At 49.0% G+C, this 19,863-nt stretch overlaps 1 protein-coding gene across 2 annotated transcripts in view; it reads right to left on the bottom strand.

Moving 5' to 3' along the window:
* Cacng2 (calcium voltage-gated channel auxiliary subunit gamma 2) overlaps positions 1-19,863 on the bottom strand; it is a 121,723-nt gene that overhangs the window by 74,616 nt on the left and 27,244 nt on the right. The window lies entirely within an intron of this gene.

Below are 19,863 nucleotides of genomic sequence, written 5' to 3'. Positions count from 1 at the left end.
CTACAGGGCTAATGCTTTTGTAAGGACTTTCTTTTTAATTACTCTTTATCTGACTTTTTTACTCCCCTGTGTTTTGTCTCATGTAGCCCAGGCTGGCCTTGAACTTGCTGTGTAGCTGATGATGGCCTTGAACTCCTGATCCTCCTGCCTCCACTTCCTGGGATTACAGGTGTGTACCATGGTGCCTGATGTCATTTTGACTGACTTCTTATTTTATTTTTAAATTTTTGGAGAGAGAGAGAGAGAGAGAGAGAGAGAGAGAGAGAGAGAGAGGAGAGGGGTACCCTTGGAGGCTAGAAGAGGGCCTCAGGTTCATTGCAGCTGGAGTTACAGGTTGCCGTGATCTGCCTGATGTGGGTCCACTCCAAGAGTAGTATATGCTCTTAACTGCTGAACTGTCTCTCCAGCCCCTTGACTGACTTCCTAATATGTGACTCTGCAAGATTGAGCTACTTGGAAGTCTGTCATGTGCTGCACTTGTGGCAAAGGCGTTCCTGTGTGTGCACCAGCAAAACCTCCCACAGAAGTGTTTGTGGAGTAAGGGGAGCCTGGGTCAAGTGTCACCTCTTGGGCAAAGCCTCCCTCAACCACCGCTGCGGTGATGAGGCAGCTTCTGGTGTCCTTACACTGGTCCCCTCCCTTGTGCTCACCCCTGTGGCAGCTCACTAGCTCCCAGGTCTTTCATCTCTGTATAGATTCAGCCCAGAGCTAAGACCACAGTGGCCATCAATAAAGGCGCTTGGGAGGTGTTTGCTGACTGGGTGAATGAGGCTAGCAACAGCTGCAATTTAATGGAGACTTGCAAACCTCTTAACCAGGTCCATCCACACCAAGGGCTTCTAGAAATGGGGGGTGACTGTTAGAGGGGGCAGTTTAGAACACAGACTGTTTGATAACTTCTGGGAATCTGAGAGGAAGTGAGTATTCTCCAGAAGTTGAACTAGGCCTGTGTAAGTTTGCAGATCTTATGGATTAAGCTTGCCTCCCCAATTTAAACTCGCCTTTGACTTCTGTCCTTTCCTACTAACCCACATCTGAACCGTAAGCAGATCCTGTTCACTGTCAACACAGAGCCTGAATCCTACCACTTCTCCCCTCCTCCCTATTCATGAAGCCAAGCCAATAGCCCCTCAGGTCCAGGAAGCTGTGATGGCTAATGGATTTCTCTGCTTCCTGTAGTCCCATGACCTGTTCTTCACCCACCAGTCAAGCCATGGGTTCTTTCTTGACATCCTCCAGTGACTTCCACCACACTCAGAGGAGAGGGAAAGGTCTTTCCAGCCTGGCTGCCAGCTGTTCCTTCCCCCGCACACCTGAGCTCCAGGAACCTTGGCTTACACTTCCCCCACCCAGCCCCACAGCTCAAACCCCAGACATTGGAATACTCTTTCCTCTCTTCTTTTGGGTTCTTCCCACTAAAGCCTTCCTGGCTTCCCCCGCTGGCACACTCCAACCCCATTCCTGTTGAATCCGGTTTAGTTCTCCATAGCACTTCTCTCTTGTTGGCCTATATTCTGCTCTGTGGGTTGGTTGGCTGTCTGCTCTCTCCAGGAGAACGAGGACCTTTGTGAGGGCCTGGGCTTTTGTTTGCTCTGTCCATTCTTGTATCCTGGTGTGGGGAACAGTACCTGGCACTTGGGAGCTCCCCACGGTGATTAGAGGGATCGACTAGAGCTCTCTCAGCGGCGGGCATAGTCCTTCCATGGGGCACGTGTCTATTTCTGCTGTGTGCAGAATGCCTGTGACTTCATGACTGGGGACTAATGCTGACATCTTGCTTTTTTGCCCCCTTCAGGGAGGTCAAAGGGCATGGAAGTCCAGTGGGACAAAATAGAGCGGGACCTGGCTTCGGTTAACAAGTAGACAGCAAACTTAGGAGCCTCAAAGGAAAAGAGCCACTAGCCAGGAAAGCACATGCTGCTTGTGGGTTCAGGAAGAGGGGAGGGTTCTGGAAGGCTCTGCCTAGGAGGAACAGGGCTGTGAGGGATGCACCGGAAACCAGGCTGGAAGATGCAGGGGTCTGGAACCACCTTTATTGGGATAAGTATCCTCTGGCTCCAGGATTAGCCCAAGATTTCATTTCCTAAATTGGATCGTGCTGCATTCTGGAGTTACACTCTGTGCTTATAATTTTTGAAAAACTGTATAGAATTTTTATTTTATTATTTTAACTGAGCACAGTAAGTTTGTGAGTGGCCAGTGGTGCAACGAGGAAGGGCAGCCTGAGGTTTATGGTTCCGCCATCATGACAGACTCTGGCTCTGGAGTATCGTGTGTGTGTCTAGAGCTCTGGGCTCTAGGAAACAGGCAGATGGTAAAACCTGAAGCCTCATGTGCTCCATGCAGCTTCCCACTGCTCTAAGTGCCTGGATGCCTGGGAGGTACACAGGGACTTGGAGTTTGTAGGGGGGAAAGCCTAGTGGCTTGTCATATGGAAGTGTGTGGCTGTGACATGCTCCTGCAAGGTGGCCTGGGATGGCTCCTACCTGGCTCTACCCTGCCACTTTGCTGACTCAGCAGGTGCAGAGTCCCTTCCTGGTTGCCTTAAACCAGCATTGGAAGTCCTTGGGCAAGTCCACACCTGCATCACTGGGATAGAGTTAGTGGGACTCTATAAGGTACCAATTCAGGGAAACAGATGCGAACAAGGTCTCACAAACCTACATGACAGAACAAAATGTGGCCATGCACTTGAGTGGGAGCTGATGAAAAGGGAAACATATTAACTTTTATTTGGAGGAAGATGGAACCCTGAGCCATGGAGCTCAAACTCAGACAAGTCCAAGGCCAGGGGAGAGTACACCTTAGTGAATCAGAAAGTGCTCCCCTGAAAAATGGGTAGGGAATACTAGGCACAGATGGGTAGACTTGGGGATGGTTATGGGTCTGGGGGAATGCAGAACATATGGGAGCACCCATGACCTGCTAAGCACATCACAGGGTCCCTCTAGCATCATAAAATAATCCCCAGGCAGTTGATATTTTCCTTACTTTTCCAGAAGAGAGAAATCAAGGTCAGAAGCTAGACAGAAAGAGTGCAGAGCAGCTCTTGGCTTCTAGATGTCAGTCTGGGACCCAGACTCCAGTCTGTTGGGTACACCAGTCTCTTCTAATTCCTTCCTTTCTCCTCTTATCCACCATGTCCCTCTCCAGACCCTGCTCAAGCACCAGGAGCCCACAGTGACCTAAGAAGGGCCCTTTCTGCCCTTCTAGAGTTTTCAGGGACAGGAGTGTGGGGACAACGGACCACAGCATGTTCCCAGATGGACACCCTGCTGCAGGCATAGTTAACAGTGGGCAGCAGAACCCCACATGGGAAGAGCAGGGACAGCAGTGATGAGAGGGAAAGACTCTGTAGGATGATGGTGATGACTTGAGCTCTAGCACAGTGGAGAGAAGAGGAGGGAGGGAAAGTGACTTGCCAGTCCCCTTTGTACACCAGCATATATGTGGCTCCTCAGATGGGAGATCCAGGGCAAGAGGACGGAGGTTCAGGGACTTGGAGTCTAGGCAGTGTGGGCTGGGCATGCTATCGTGTCCCAGTGGGCTCAGGTGTGGGGCCGCCCAGGGATCTCCAATGCAAGACTAAAGCAACGAGGAAGTAGGTCTACCCCTGCACAGTCAACAAAACAGCTGGGATGGACTAGGTGAGTGCAGTCCTCAGGCCACCATGCCATCATGGAGAGGAAGGGGCATGTGCATCAGTCACTGCCTTCCCCTATCATGAATACTGGGTTGTTTCATGTGGTGCTCATTTTGTGGAAGTCAGTCCCACCTTCAACTTACAAATAGGGGAAACTGAGGCTCTGCTGTATTAACTATTCTTAGGATGATGCAAACAAACGTCCAGTCACCCAGATGGGCACCAATGATAGACCAAAGTATGATTCCACTGAAACCTAGCTTGGTGAGACCAGTGAGAGTTTGAGGATTTCTTACAAAGCACAGGTGAGAGGTTATTTACAGGAGTATGGATGACTACATAAAGGACTGTCCTCCAACAGACAGATGCCAGACAAATGCTATCTTCCTAAACTTGGTGTGCCCACTTGCCTAACAGCTGAGCTTGTTAACTATCACTCCATAACAAAGGAGGGGCAGGGAGAGTCACAGGACCCTAGCCTGAGAGTCCAGCCATACCTCCCAACCAAGCAGTCAGCCCTAGTTGCATGTGGCCTGGAGGAGGGCCCAAGGGTATATAGGCTGGGAAGCCTAGGGGAGGCTCTCCTGCCATTTTATGTCACTGTGGGGAAGTCGCCATCCAGGCTTGGGTGAAGACATTCCAGTGCAGCCTTAGCAGGGAGCACCCTCACATGCCTGTAGGTAAACCCTCACTCATTGCTCTGTGACTCATTGATTTCCCAGACTGCAGTTTGGCTAAATCATATCTTGGTTTGTCTTTGGGACCAAGGGCTGACATTGTTTATACTTCCAAGAAGGAACTTTTTCAACAGTGATCCCTACACAGCTGCATCACTGCAAAGTCTCACTCCACCATGGCTGGCAACCTCACGGAAGAGTCCTGCTATACACGCTTTAGTATCTCCCAAGATCACTTGCAGCTGGGGGAGGGAGTAGTAGTTGGAATCCCAGGGGAGAGTCTCCTGACTCTCTCAAGGGAGTGTCAATAACGCCATTACCTTTACTGTAGACCCAGCTATCTCTGTATTGTTCTGTTTTAGTTGTCATGGCTATAGGGGAACAGTCCTAGATGACATCTTGTTATGACTGGAGGAAAAAGCACCTTACGGCAAGTTCAGAGACATCAAGTAATCTGCCCAAGATTACACAGCTAGTCAGCATGTGCCTGGACTTCCTGAGTCCCTAACCCATACTCTTTCTCAGTGAGCCTGTCTGGGTGGCAGTGGATGCTCCAGCCTGAGTTGGGGCCAAAGAAGTAAGACTCGAGGGAGGGAGGTGACAGCAGGGGTAGGACAGTGAGGGGACAAAGGGGCAAGCAGAGGAGTGGTGTGCTGGGAAGAGTTTTGCTCCGAGTATCAGAACGACCTGGGTTCAAATGCCAGCCGGTGCCAACCATTAGAGCCCATAGCAGATGGGATGCCCTGACTGTCCATGTCCCTCCCTGGCCGAGGAAGCCCCCTAGCTCTTCTTGCTGAAGGCTGCCTGATTAAGCACCCCCAGAAGAGCCCAACTCATTTGCCTTGGCTCCCTGCCAGGGGAGCTGCAGGGAGGACAGTGGCCCAGAGGCCTGGTACCTCCCAGCTTGGTCCAACTGCCCAGCCTCCTCTGCAAACAGGCAGGGACACTCCCATCATGCCTCTGCTCTTGGTCCCCACAGAAGTCCCAGACCATGGCTCCCCCTCTTCAGCCCGCTCCAGCCAGCTGTCTCACATGGAATTGCATGTTATGTGTCATTGTCCGTTCCTCACCAGGCTGTGAGCTCCTGCAGGGCAGGGATGGCCTGAGTCATCTCCTATCCCCGGTGCTTCTGGTAGGACTTGGCACGATGCAGGGGCTACTGGGCAAATATTTGGCAAAGTCCCTTCCAAATCAAACAGGAAGTCCCTGCACCCTTGTCTGGGGACCATCTCCAGCAGACAGCCCACAACCAGGCTTCTGTTGGCAGTACCCAGCCTGCTGACATCCCTCAGCTGTGTGGCACACAGAGGCATCTGTCACATTTCAGCATCGGCTTCCTTCCGATGCTTTCGATTGCTGATTTTATTCCAGCCCATTCTCACTTTCTGTCTTGGAAAATCACAAGGAAACTCCAGGCTGCTCCTGGAACCCTTGCCAACATGATTCAAGCGGAATTGAGCACACGGTGCTGAGTCCCACACAAACAGAGACATTGCTACTTTCAGCTCAGTGGCCTCCTTTCTCTGCCAGCCTGGGTCCCCCTCCTTGCCTAGGTGAGAAGGGACAATGTGTATGTGTCTGACTAGCCCAGCAGGGGTGCTGTGAGACCAGTTGCCTTACTCAGTGTTTGCCTGTAAGGTGCCCCATGGTGGTACACCCAGGGTTGGCCTGTGTGGGCTGGTGAATGAACAGAGGTGAGCTGCCTGTGAGACTACCTGGATGCTTCCAGCGTCTCAGACTCACCCAACTCCTTGCTCTTAGAAGGTTTTCTGAATCTCAGCCGAACTGTTTGTGTGTGTGTGTGTGTGTGTGTGTGTGTGTGTGTGTGTGCCTGCACATGTGAGTATGCATATGTGTAGTGGCAGGAGACAATCTTGGCTGTTGTTCCTCAGGTGCCCTCTACCTTAGGTTTTTGAAACTGGGTCCCTCACTGGTCCGGAAATCCCTGATTAGGTTAGACTGACTGACCAGCAAGCCCTAGTGTGTGTGTGTGTGTGTGTGTGTGTGTGTGTGTATGTGTGTATACATGTGAGTGCAGGTGCTTGCAGAGTCCAGAAGAGGGTGTCAGATCCCCTGGAGCTAAAGTTATAGGCAATTGTGAGTTGCAAGTCATGGGTGCTGGGTACTGACTCAGGGTCCTTTGCAACAGCAGTATTCGTTTTAACTGCTGAGTCATCTCATCAGATTGGCCCAGTTTCTTAGTATCTGTGTGTCTTGGGTTAAATGACTTGCTCTTTCAGGTTTCACGTTCCCCATCTGAGAAATGAAAGTGACATGAACTGAGGACTGCCAGGGGGATTGGATGAGATGGACTCAAAGTGCCTGGCATGAGGCATGGCATCCATTGGTTGGAGGCTGCTGACCATGATGCTGGGAATACAAATCTGCATTCTTCTGTGGGTTTAGGCCCTGGATGGGCCATACATTTCAGTGCCACCAGCCTCATTGCTGGGGAGTCAGCTACCTGGTGCTGGAGAGTAGGCGGGGATCACGTCTCTAGTCTGCCCACACCAGGGTCAAGTAATGGAATGGGCCAGGTGCAGAGGTCTTTGTGGCTCTGGAGGCCTTACTGACCTCACTGTAGCCCTCCCATCCCTTTTGCAGCCTAGCTCTGCGCTCCTAGGAGCACATTTGAAGTGGAGGCCTATCACCTCCTCAGCTGGTCAAGGGGGAGAAGCGTGGAGCTGACTTCCCACCTCTGACGGATCTGCCTGCAGTTCCTTGAGACACATCACTCAGCTGGTTCCAGGCTGGTGTCCTGCCTGTGAATGGTGCTGACCACTGAGAATTCTTCAAAGGTGTCAGGAGGACACAGGGTGGGATGCCAGGGCCTGTGTGCAGCTCTGTTCCTGTGAGCAGCTGTGTGGCTGGCGTCCCTGTTTATCTCTCGCATCTTGCCACAGGCCTGATTTGTGAAGGGCCATGGCATCCCAGGTGGAAGGCAAGTTTTTGTTGCTAGCTCCACTGTATACCATCAAATGAAAAGGACCCTGAGGCTAACAGTCCTATGGCTATAAGGGGAACCTGGTCTAGACCCTGTCACAGGACAACTCTGGGATTGACAGTAGGTGGCCTGATGAGCTTGGGCACAGACTGAATGGATTTGAACAGTGTTCCCACCCTTGACCCCTTGGGCAAGATCCTTAATTTAAGTTTTCAAACCTCAGTTTCTTCACCTGGCGAATGGGGATAACAGCATTCTTTTGCATGTGACTTTGTGAGGCTGGAGAATCACTAACTGCATCCACTTCCTGTGGAGCCGTGCTGTTCTAAGCCACCTATGATGTGATTATAATTGACACATTCTCCCTTGGTGGTTGGAGAAGAGGGAGCACAGAGGGCTACATAACCTCCCATTCATTCGTTCACTCATTCACGTGCTCCCTGCCCAGCACCTACTCCTTTCCTTAAACTCACCAGGCTGATCTGCCTGGTCTCTGCCTGACACACAAGACCCCTCCTCTTCAAGAAAGCCTTCCCTTCTGGGCAGTAGAGGTCAGTGCCCTCTGGCCTGGTGCACATGCACCTAGCGTGTATGCTGGTCAGTGATGTGTGGTTAGCTGGCTATGTTTCTATGTCTCGGGCATTGGGATGAGTCCTCACAGTTAAAGAACCAGAGTTCAAATCCAGATTAAGTCTTACCACAAAGCCTTCCACTCTCCATTGGGCAGCAGTTATGTCTTTCTGTTTTACTGGACCTTGGTGTGCTTAGCTCTGTGCCCCCAGGGCCCTATGCCATCTAAGGAAGTGAATGAGAGTCACCGAGCAGACCCTGAGCACTCAAGAGGTGTTACTAGAATAGTAACAGTTGACAAGGACAAAAGAAAAGACAGAACGTACGAGAACCCCAGATCCCCACCTCCAGGGCTTATACCATCTTTACTGGGGCAAAAGCTCTGTGAGAGGCGAGACCTACTAGGTATGTCAACTTGTGCCCTATCTGAGTGAGCCAACACCTTGCCCCACCCAGCGCCTGACATGGAGAGTGTGCTCAGCAGACAGTGTGGAAAGGTGGGTGCCTTTCCCCAGGAACCTGATGATTAGACTGCGCTGCTCTTTGTGAACCAAGATGACTTAAAGATTCCTGAGTTGAATGGCCTTTGATGCATGCCAAGGGGTACTTAGAGGAAAGAGCCACCCCTGCCCCCCAAACTCTGGGAAAGTGCATTTCAGATGACTGCCATGCTTAAGTGCAAAATGAGATGACAAGGCAACATGGAGTGACAGCTCTCTGTAGGCTGTCTTCTCCAGGCATCCTGACTTTTCCTTTTTAGAGCAAACCCTGTAATATTAATAAACGGCAGAGAGAAGGATAGAAAAACGACTCTTTCCCTTTGACATGGCGAAGATCACAGGGATGCGAGAGACCTTTAATCTTTATTAATGCGTCGTGAGGGGGCCTCTCCTGCAAGCTGTGGGAGACAGACATCCAAAGAGCTTGCATGGCTCCCGGTCCTCAGCATCCCCAGGTGCCTCAGATGACTGCCTGGTACTGTTCAGAGTCGAACAGGGCCGCATCATGGGACCTGCTGTGTCCTGGGCAAGAACAAGGCAGTCCTAAGCTGGCTCCCATCTGTGGGGGGCTGGAAGACAGGGGAATTCAGGACACAGGGTTCGGTCACATGGGCCCACTTCTAACCAAGGGCACTGATGCCCTGAAGAGGTCAGAAGGAACCAGGCTGTCAGAAGAAGGGACAGACACAGATTGTGCCTAGGAGGGCTGCACCTGAGTTTATTAAGGGTCCTGTCCAGAAACCAGTATCCTTGCTCATTTCTGTGTGGCATGGCTCTCTTTTACTACACCTACATAAATGCTTCTTTTCACCTGCCCTCCCTACATTGCACAAAGGTGGCTGGAAAAATCTGGAACTTGATGTCATGCAGGCCACATTTCACTGACTTAGTGTATTAATACTTGGAGGGTAAGCTTAAGAAAATAAGGATGGAGGGGCCAGAGTCACATATGCACTTAAAAGGACCAGAGGCTGAGAAATGGAGAAGTGTACTTGGTCGGTCATTCATTCATTCATTCATTCATTCATTCCATTCACTCAAGCATTCATTCAAGTATTTACCCATCTAGCCCTAAGCATTCATCCAAGTCATCTAAGCATTTATTCATTGATTCATTGGAAAATGCTTATTAATCACCTACTCACCAGGCCTGGAAAAGGTTAAAATGTCACCAATTCCACATTAGAATGCAGTGTTCACTCTGGTTCAGTGGATACCAGGCGCCTTCTCCCTCCTGGGCGCAGATCGCGCAGATCATACAGCCTCAGAGAGATCAGCTCTTCCAGACCTCCTGCTGAGATGTGGACTGACTGGGATCTAAAATCTGTTTGAAGCTGGCTCTTTGACTCTCTGTGCAAAGCCAACTGACAGACCCAGGCCGGGAGGGCTGGCAGAGGGGGAAGGAAGAGGCAGCTGGAGTGTGCTTGCTGAAGGTCTCGCCTAATTTGATTATGTTTGCTAGACTGAAGTGGAATAAAGGGAGTTGTCTCTTATGAACACCGGCTCCTAATGTTTACAGAGAAAGAAAGGAAAACCAAGACAGGAATTTCAAGGGGGGGGCGGAAGCATGTATGTTTTAAGCTGAAATGTAGAGAATAGACCCAGAAGCAGCCGGTTTCTGATTTGACACTTGGTTCTGATGAGAGAGGCAGGAGCCAGGAGGATGTGGGACAAGAAGTTTGTTAAGAAGGAAGGGGGAGGGCATATGGCAGAGGGCATGTGGGTGGTCAACTAGGTTTATTTCCCATGCCTCCTTGCTCCATGAACCAAGCCCTTGACTTCCCCTCCCAATGTCTACCATTCCATGTGGCTAGAGAGGCTTTCTCAGCACAATAGAGCCCAGTGATCAGCATTTGGGTTCTGCAGTCCAGCTGCTTGGGTTTGAAGCCTAGGTGACCCACTCCTGTGCTGTGTGACCTTGGGCAGTTTGCTTAGCTGTTCTGAATGTCCCTTTTCTCATCTCTAAGTGAGGACCAAAGTCATACTGGAATCATAGGGGCCTGATGAGCCAGTGCGTATAAAGAACTCATTTAATATCTGTTGTGAACAAGAGCTGCTGTCTTTATCGTATTATCATTATTTTTTTTCTAACGCTAGGGATCAGACCCAGGGCCTAGTGCACATTAGGCAAAATTCCACCACTGACTCACATGCTCAGCTTATCATTGTTTTAAGTCACATCACAATACTTCCTTTCTTAATCTCATGAGTAAACACACACACACACACACACACACACACACACTCATAAAACTTCTGTGTACAGAGCCAAAAGAATTGAAGGGGTCTCAAGAGCTATCCTTGTTATGAACATCCTTGTTCATAACAATATTATCCATCATAGTTAAAGCCCAAAGGAGCCCACATATCCCTTGGTGCTATATGTAGTATATCTATACAATGGAATATTATTCAGCCTGGAAAAAGAGGACATTCTTCCACATGTTATACCATGAGATAATGGAATGACATCAAGGTTCAGAACATGGGGAGATGATGCTATAAATATTGTTGTAATTTGAAAGATAAATACTGTGTGGTTCCACTTATGTCAGGTCCCTGGAATAGTCAGATCCTCAGAGACAGAAAGTAGGATGGGTGTGACCAAGTGGTGGGAGGGAGGAATGGAGAATAGTGTTTAATGGGTACAGAGTTTCAGTTTTACAATGGTAAGCATTCTGGAAGTGCATGGTGCTGATGGCAACATGTGACTGTACCTGCTACCAGTGACCGTATCAAACACCACTGACTGTATCTACACAGCACTGACTGGTTGTACATGCCACTAATCGTATCTACACACACTGACTATAACTACACACCACTGACCATATCTACATGCCACTGACCATATCTGATACCACTGATCCTATTTAATAACATTGAATGGCTCTCATACCATTGGCCATTTCTAATACTCAAAGATGGTTACGGTGGCAAATTCTTTTTTTTTTTTTTTGGTCTTTTTGAGACAGGGTCTCCTTGTAGCCCCAGATGTCCTGTCCTGGAGAACTCACTATGTAGACCAGGCTGGCCTTGAACTCACAGAGATCCACCTACCTCTGCCTCCCGAGTGCTGGGATTATAGGCATGTGCCACCATGCCCGGCAAGGTGGCAAATTCTATGTCATACACATTTTACATAATAAAAAATTGGAGGAGACCATCCCCAAATACCTATGGGTGGAGAATCTTCCTTGTCCTAGGAGGAAACCACACTTCCTAGTGTGGCCCTCAGGGATGCTATTGGCTTTTTCCCTTTCTGTGTCCTGCTTCCGTCTCACTACCTCTGCACTCCTGATAGAGCCTTGGCCCACAGCTCTTGCCCCTTGAGGTATTGCTATACTTTTTCCTCTGCAAGCCATCCTCCCTCTCCAGGCCCAATTCTAACATGGAGTCAGACTCAAGACTGACTTGCACCTTTGAGATAACTTCTTGAGTCTTCTGCAGACCCTGGAGTTCTCCACTCCCTCATCTGTGTCACCATAGAGCTCCTTTCTCTGTCCTATTCTCTTACCACTTGTCACTCTGAGCAGCTTCCATGATTGACCTGCCCACATTTGACAGTGAAGGGCTATGCTGTAGTCTCTGTACCTCCTCCCCAGGCCAACTCAGTAATTAGCATAGAGCCCCGACCAGTGGCAGTCCGATGGATCTGGCCTAAAAAATGGAGAATACTTGCTGGGCGTGGTGGTGCATGGGTGTAGCTCCTGCTATTAGAGACCGAGGCAGAAGACTCACCTGAGGCCAGGAATTTGAAACCAGTCTGGGCAATCGAGTGAGACCTTGCCTCCCAAATAAAAAGAAAATGGACCGCACTGGCTCTGCAGGCCAGCACAAGCAGTTGTCTGAGTGAAGAAGACACTGAGTCTCAGAGCAACCCTGGAGGTTGCTCCTTTCCCCAATGGAGGTCCTTGGACAGAAAGCCAGGGAGGGCTGTTCCAGCTTGCCTTCTCCCTGCTTCTGGAGCAGGAGGGCTAAAGCAAGGATTTGTGCTTCTCCTTTGAGAAATTAGGTCACTGGGTGTCGTTAAGTGTGCCTCACAGAGCTATGCTAATCAGTTCTCTTCTGGCCTAAATATCTGGTAATTATCTTGGTTTTTTGCTTTGTTAGACTTGGCTTCCTAAAACAGTTCATCCACACTGTTACTTCTCGGCTCAAACTCTTCCAGGATATTAACCATCATCAAATAGCAAGTCCGCCTTGCTCTTGCATCATGCACCTATTGGTCTGAGTTTTAACCTGCTCAGACTCCTCAGATCACCCCACAGTCTCTCAGGCAGATAGTCCCATTGATCTCAGCTCAGAGGGGAGGGCACTAAGCTCACTGCTTCCAGCTAGGCCCCTCTCCCTTCCCTCACTCCCCACTTGCTGCTTGGTCTTAGTCACACTCAGCAGATAGATTACCCAAGACAAGTCTGAGCTCCTAGGTAGTAAAGGGACCCTACCTCTTTCTGCATCTTTGTATAGTAGTATTAGCTAGGGTTCCCAAGAAAGTGGAACCAGTGGGGGAGAGAGAGAGAGAGAGAGAGAGAGAGAGAGAGAGAGAGAGAAGAAAATTAAGGAGGAGGAGAGGAGACAGATTGTGTAGGTTGAAAAGTCCTGATCTGTCCATTTGCAGGGGGAACCAGAAAAGACAGGGGTAGAGTTGGATCTGAGTATGAAGACATGAGAATCAGGGGGAACCCATGAGGTAAAGCCTTGCTCTGAGTCCAAAGACCCAGGTACCATCAGCTCCCATGTCCAAGGAGAAGAAGGTGGAATGTCCTGGTTAGCCCTAATTGTCAATTTGACAGTCTCAACTGATGAGTTACCTAGATTCGATTGGCCTGTGGCCATGTTTGTGGGGGATTGTCTTGATTGTTGATCGATGTAGGAGGGTCCAGCTCACAGTGGATGATACCATCCTTAGGCAGGTGGTCTTTGGCTGTGTAAGAAAGCTAGCCAAACATGAGCCTGTGGGTGAGTGAGCAAGTCAGCAGTGTTCCTCCATGGTTTCTGCTTCAAGCTCCTTGAGCTCTTGCCCTGACCTCCCTCATTGATGGACTGTGACTCTAAATTGCAAGCCAAAGACACCATTTCCTCTCCTAAGTTGCTTTTGGTCATGGTGTTTGTCACAGAAACAGAATAAAACTAGAGCAGTGAATGTCCCCACTATCACCGGGAGGGTGATGACAAACTCCCTTCTATGTAATTTTCCTTCCCTCCGGTCCTTCAGGGGATTGGATGGTGCCTGCTTACATTGGTAAACCTGAGTCTGGTGATTCAAATAGAAATCTCTTCTGGAAATACCCTCATAGACACGCTCTGTGATGTAATTTTATCTGTTATCTGGGCAACTCTGAGCTCAGTCAAGTTAGCACATAAAATTAGCCATCATACCACGCACCCCCCAAAGGTCTCCCTGCCTCTGGTCTGTATCCTGTGACTATCCTTGAAGTTGTGGTTAGGGTCTAGACTCTCCCAGAAAATTCTTTTTGGATGTCGGTTGCATTTGAAGCCCTATTTATCTGCTTTAATTTTGGTTGTGTGCCCACAAATCTGCATGTGACTGTGTGTGTGCATGCTCACGAGACTGTTTTCTTTTCATATTTAGACTATAAACAACTTGGATGTAGAGATGAAGTCTCCCCTCTCCCTTTATGACTCTGAGCTTCTATAGAATATTGATCTAACTGTAAGATCCTCCTTAAAGGCGTCATTTACCCAAAACACTCACAGTAAATATTTATTGATCATTCACTGTGCACCAGATTCTGTGACCAGCACTGAGAGCCAGGCAGGACAGCAGATGTGAAAAGAGAATTAAGAAATCTACGTAGAGCAGGGCCAGTCCATCTTTTTTATTTTTGGCCGCACTGGGGATGAAATCAGCGCCTTGTTTAGATAAGCACTCTACCACTGACCTACATCCCCAGCTCCAGTCCATCTATTTTTTTGTTAGGGGAAGGGACTTGGGATTGAACCTAAGGCCTCACATGTGCTAGGCAAGCACTTGAGCACTGAGCTGTGAGTGTGTGTGTGTGGGGGGGGGTGTAGGTGCACTTACACATGTGGGGGCCAGATGAAGATGTCTGGTGTCTTCCTTTACTGCATTTCACCTTGTTCTCTTGAGATAGGGTCACTCACTGAGCCTGCAGCTTGTCATTTCTCTACTAGGCTGGTAGTCAGCAAGCCCCATCAATCATCCTCCTTCCTCTAACCACCACAGCCAGCACTAGGATGGGATTATAGGTGTGTGTGGCTGGCCAAGGTGCTGGGAATATGAACGCAGGTCCTCAGGCTTGAGCAAAATGTACTCCTATTCACTGAGCCATCTCCCCAGTCACTGTAAGTCTTTTTACAAAAACTTTATTTTGAAGCAGGGTTGCACTCAGCTGCCCAGGAGAGCCTTGAACTTGTGATCCTCCTGCTTCAGCCTCCTGAGTAGCTGGGATTACAGGCTATGCCATGAAGTTCACCCCACTCCATCTTTCAAAACCCAGGACTTGAGGCTGGAGAGATGGCTCGGTGGTTAAGAGAACTTCTTGCTTTTCCAGAGGACCCAAGTTCAGTTCCCAGCATCCACATTAGGTGGCTCACAACTTCCTGTATTTCCACCTCCAGGGAGTCCCACACTGTCTATTGGCCTCTGTGGGTACCTGCACACAAGTGCACAGACATACACTCATATATAGACACATATAAAAATACACATAAATAAAAATAAAAATACAATTAAGATTACCTAGAGCTTGATATGGCCAGCTTTTCGCTGAACAAATTATGATATCAATTACAAATACAATTGAATATAAATATTGACAATAGCTTAGTATCTTCTCACTAGTTGGCTAGTTTGGGGAACTATTGTTTTTACAAATATTTTATTTATTATTTTTATTTTATGTGTGTGAGTGTTATGCCTGCATGTAGGTAAGTGCACCTGTGTCATGCAATGCCCACGGAGGACAGAAGAGGCTGTCGAATCCCCTGAAACTGAAGTTACAGACAGTTGTTAGCTGCCATGTGGGTGCTGGGATTTGAACTCAGGTCTTCTGCAAGAACAGTCAGTGTTCTTAACGGCTGAGCCATCTCTCCAGCCCCGGGAACTATTTTTAAGTTAGTATCGTTCTAGTACCATAAATCTCATTGGGCTGTTATGAAAATAATGATTTTCAAACTGGGTTTAGTGCTGTATGCGTGTAATCCCAGCACTTGGAGGCAAAAACAGGTGGATTACTGAAAGTTTGAGGCCAGCTTGGGTTACATAGTAAATTTCAGGCCAGCCTGGGCTACACAGTGAGACCCTGGAGATAGAGATATAGAGGGAGATGGGGGGAGGATAAAGATTGCCTTGGTAAACAAATAGTGGGACTTTGGATCTAGGCTTTGCTTGGGGTTTCCTGCATGCCCCCGAAACCTGCTCAGAGTAGCTTCGTCATGTGTTTCTCCAAGGAGAACCCGATAAACTCTTAACTGCAGTGTTTCAGCAATCTGTCCACAGGGCAGGGCAGCCGGCATCGCAGGCCAGACACCCATCTATGTTCTTCACTTAACTAGTTTCTGTCTCTCTACTTCTGAAGTTCTAAAATTATATATGGAGAGAAATGTTTTGACCTTGTAGTAATACATTTTCTGTAAGGTCAGAAATAAATAAAAATTAATCTGACAATCTCTGAGCAGGCTGAAAAATGCCACTCTGTGCTCCCCTTGGATTTGACCCCCATAACGGCTCTCCTCATTGACAGCTGATTGGTTTAAATAATTCATAGCCTTTCACCAGGCCTATGGCTTCCAATTGGCACCTGCCTGATGAGGGCCGTGACTGACAGGTGATTACAGGCTGAGGCGTTTACTGTGCACCAGAGCAAGGCTCTAACCTGTCTCCCCAGCATTTTCACATTCTCTCTCTCTCTCTCTCTCTCTCTCTCTGCACAGGTGTGAACAGAGGTCAACATCTGGTACCTTACTTAAAAGTTTTTACACTGTGTGTGCCGTAGTGCACGCATGGCGGTCAGAGGACAACCTTCAGAAGGAGCCCTTGCCTTCCATCTTCCATCCTGTGAGTCCTAGGGGTCAAACTCGGGTTGTCAGGCCTGGTGCCAAGTGCCTTTACCCACTAAGCTGTCTCACTGGCCCTTCTACCTTATATTTTGGGGCAGTCTCTCACTGAATCTGGAGCTAGCCATTTTGACTAGATTGGTTGGCCAGTGAGCCCCTGAATCTGCGTGTCTCTGCCTCCTCCTTCCCAGTGCTGGGGTTACAGGTGCATTCCACCATACTTAGCTTTTACGAGGGTACTGAAAACTAAACTCAGGTTCTCATGTTTACAGAGCAAGCACTTGACCCATGGAGTTGCTTCTCCAGCCCTACATATGCTCTTCTCAAAATCACAGACTCTCCAATAGGAAGTTTGAGGGGGGTGCTCAAAACTTCTGTGTACCCTCAGACTTCCTGTTGGCCAAGGGGACAGGACTGGCTGTGTTTCCTGGGAGAATATATATCTATATATCTTTAACTACATCTATCTATCTATCTATCTATCTATCTATCTATCTATCTATCTATCTATCTATCATCTATCTATCTATCTATCTATTATCTATCTATCTATCTATCTATCTATCTATCTATCTATCATCGATCATCTATCTATCATCTATATATAAAGAGAGAGGGAGCTCCAGCCCCCTCTATCCCTAGATTAGGGTTCTATCACCTTCATAGGCCCAACAGGGACCCAGCTTGTCTACTATCAAATGAGGACCCGTTTCTCTCAGACCCTCTGATAGGGCAAACTGGCCAGCCCTTTTGAAGAGAGGAGAGAAGCAGTGCACCCCTGGGGCTGAGAGGTTAGGGATGAGGCTGAGGATAGGTGGGTACATGACAGTGACAACTTCAACAAAAGACATCAAAGAGGAGAGATGAAAGGGAGGGACAAGTGACAACTGACAGAAACACAGAACATTCTCAGACAGGGTAAAGCGTTTCTTTGAACCCAGGGCAAGAGAGAGCCTGTGAGCACAAGCGTGTGGTACCTGGGTTGCCATAGTGATGCAGGTTAGCAGACCCAGGTAAAGGCAGCAGGTGGGGTACCTTTTAAACGGGATGGAAGGAACGCAGGAAGCAATGGAGACTGGGGAACTACAGGTAACAGGGTTTCCCCTCCATGCTGACTCCAGGGGTGTTGCAGGGAGCTGAGATACAGCCCCTGCTTGTTGGAGTGATCTTGAACCTGGGGGTAAGCAACTTCAGGTCTCAGTTTCCAGTGTCAGTTGTCCTCCAGGCTCCTGTGGTATAACTGTCATCCAGTATTTTTTTCAGACAGGTTCTCACTGTGTAGCCCTGGCTGGCCTGGAACTCCCTTTTATAGACTAGGCTGGTCTCAACTCACCGGCCTTTGCCTCCCAAGTGCTGGGATTAACGGTGTGCACCCCCGTTCCCCGCGAGGACTCCTTTCTAGGCGGTGCTGTACCCCATACCTGCTGAACCGCAGTCTTCCACTAGACCCCAGCTGATGTATGCATACTGAAGTTTAAGAAACAAATTCAAGGGACAAACCTTTGCTTCATGGTCTAAGAATGAGTCTACAGTTATGTTTTAATTCCCAAGCACAGGGCTGCCTCTATGGTGGGACCTTCAGAGTGTGTGTGGAGTAACAAATCAATCTACCAGAAAACAGAGGCAATGTTTGGTGGTGTGGAGGGGTTCTGAGGAAGGAAGAAGGTGATTAATCCATGTGAGTAGCCAGCAAGGATTAGAAGATAGAAAAGAGTAGAACTCGAACTCTTTGAACTCTAATAATGTCAGAACTATCAGTAGTCTGCCTATGAAGGGAGCATCTCACAGAACCTGCACATTGATCTTGCTCATGAATTCTCAATGTTGCAGGAGTGGTGTCCCCATGGAGAGGCAGTTCTGGTAGAAGGGCAGATGGGAGGTAGGCAGAAAGAAACCAAGGGTGGGGCTGCATATATTGTGGGAGGTTGGCCATGAGAGCAAAGGATAGATAACCTCTGCCATCCTGGCTTCAGGAGCCAGAGGAGAGTGACCACAGGGAGGGAAGAGGGCTTCGATTTGTTTCACCAGAGGCTTCAGCCTCCGTACCAAGCCCTCCCAAGAGCAGAGCACCCTGCAGTTTGCAAAGCAATCCATTTGCTTCTTCCAGAAGTGAAAGCAGCCAAGTCCACAGCAGAGCTGGCATTGGGGGTGGGGAGTTGGGAGTGGGAAAGGGTCCCTGAGTGAGGGAGGACAGGGCCATCTGGGCCTGGCAGCCCTGTATTCACGATTGCATGCAGTTGTTGCTGGCCCAGGGCAGCTATCTTTTCCCTGTGCTCAAATATGACCCTAGACCTGGGAGTGACCATGCTTGACCGTGTACCCCTGAACCGTGGCTGACCCCTGTAGGGTGACTTTGGTCCTGGCTGATGGCACTATGTGGTGACCTCATATTTGGACTCTGAGCAGAGGAAGGGACAGCAACCCAGGGAGACATGCTGACCTGTTGAGGCCTGCATAGCTCTGTCCATCATTATGAGGCACAGAGAGGGGAAGGTTTGTGTCCAGAGGCTGGTGGTCTCTTGGCATGCAAGATACCAAAGCTAACTGTGGGGTCCCATCTCAGTTCTCAAGGAGCAGGCTCCTCTATATGCTCCAGGAAGGCTGCCTGTGGGCTATGTGCTGTCCTGATGTGAGGTGTGTGTGTATGTGTTCAAGTGTCTCATGGTGTCCATGTGCCTGTGTGCACACATGTGCAGAGACCAGAGGACAAGTTAAGGTGTTATTCCTCAGGTACTGTTCACTTTGTTTTTGAGACAGGGTTTCTCACTAACCTGGAGCTCTCCAAGCCAGCAAGCCCCCAAGATAGGCCTCTCTCTGCCTCACCATTGCTGGAATTGCAAGTGCATGCCACCAGGTCTGGTCTCTAGGTTCTGGGGACCCAGCTTGGGTTCTCACGCTTGCAATGCAAGCACTTTATTGGCTGTTCCTTGGTCCTTGATGTGAGTTTTCTCAGACACGTGGTCTTGTCCTTCCAAGAACTATACAGAACTATGACTACACTTTGACCTTTCCCTTACTGTGATAAACCTGAATCTTGGTAGTGGCAGGAGAGACCAAACGCCCCTCCTTAGGAGAGTAGTGTCTGCCACCTGTAACATGAAAATTACTACCAAATCCGGTGTTCCTGCTAGACAGATATCTCTATTAAGCCCATCATTTAAATGGCAGCGTCACATCCTGGTCTACACAAGGAATTCTAGGCCAACTGGGGTTATAGGGAGACCCTATCTCAAAAAGACAAAAATAAAAATAAGAATAAATGGTAGTATCACTCATTTTTCAGATGAATGGCATGGGACACAGAGAGGCTAAGTCACTGTCCCAAGGCTCAAGCAGATTCCCATTTTAACTCTGAACTGCTATAACTACCCTGGGAAACACAGGCCTCATGTATCTCGTCCACCATGGGTGCCTTCCTCACAGGGCTCAGTGGGGCTTGCTTGATCCATGTTGGCTGGTGGGATGTGCTTTGTAAGCTGTGGCTGC

This window comes from Nannospalax galili, unplaced genomic scaffold (genome assembly GCF_000622305.1).
Source record: "Nannospalax galili isolate Female #2095 unplaced genomic scaffold, S.galili_v1.0 scaffold445, whole genome shotgun sequence".
Lineage (NCBI taxonomy): Eukaryota > Metazoa > Chordata > Mammalia > Rodentia > Spalacidae > Nannospalax > Nannospalax galili.
Note: the sequence above shows the minus strand (reverse complement) of the source record. Positions and strands in the feature narration are given on the sequence as shown.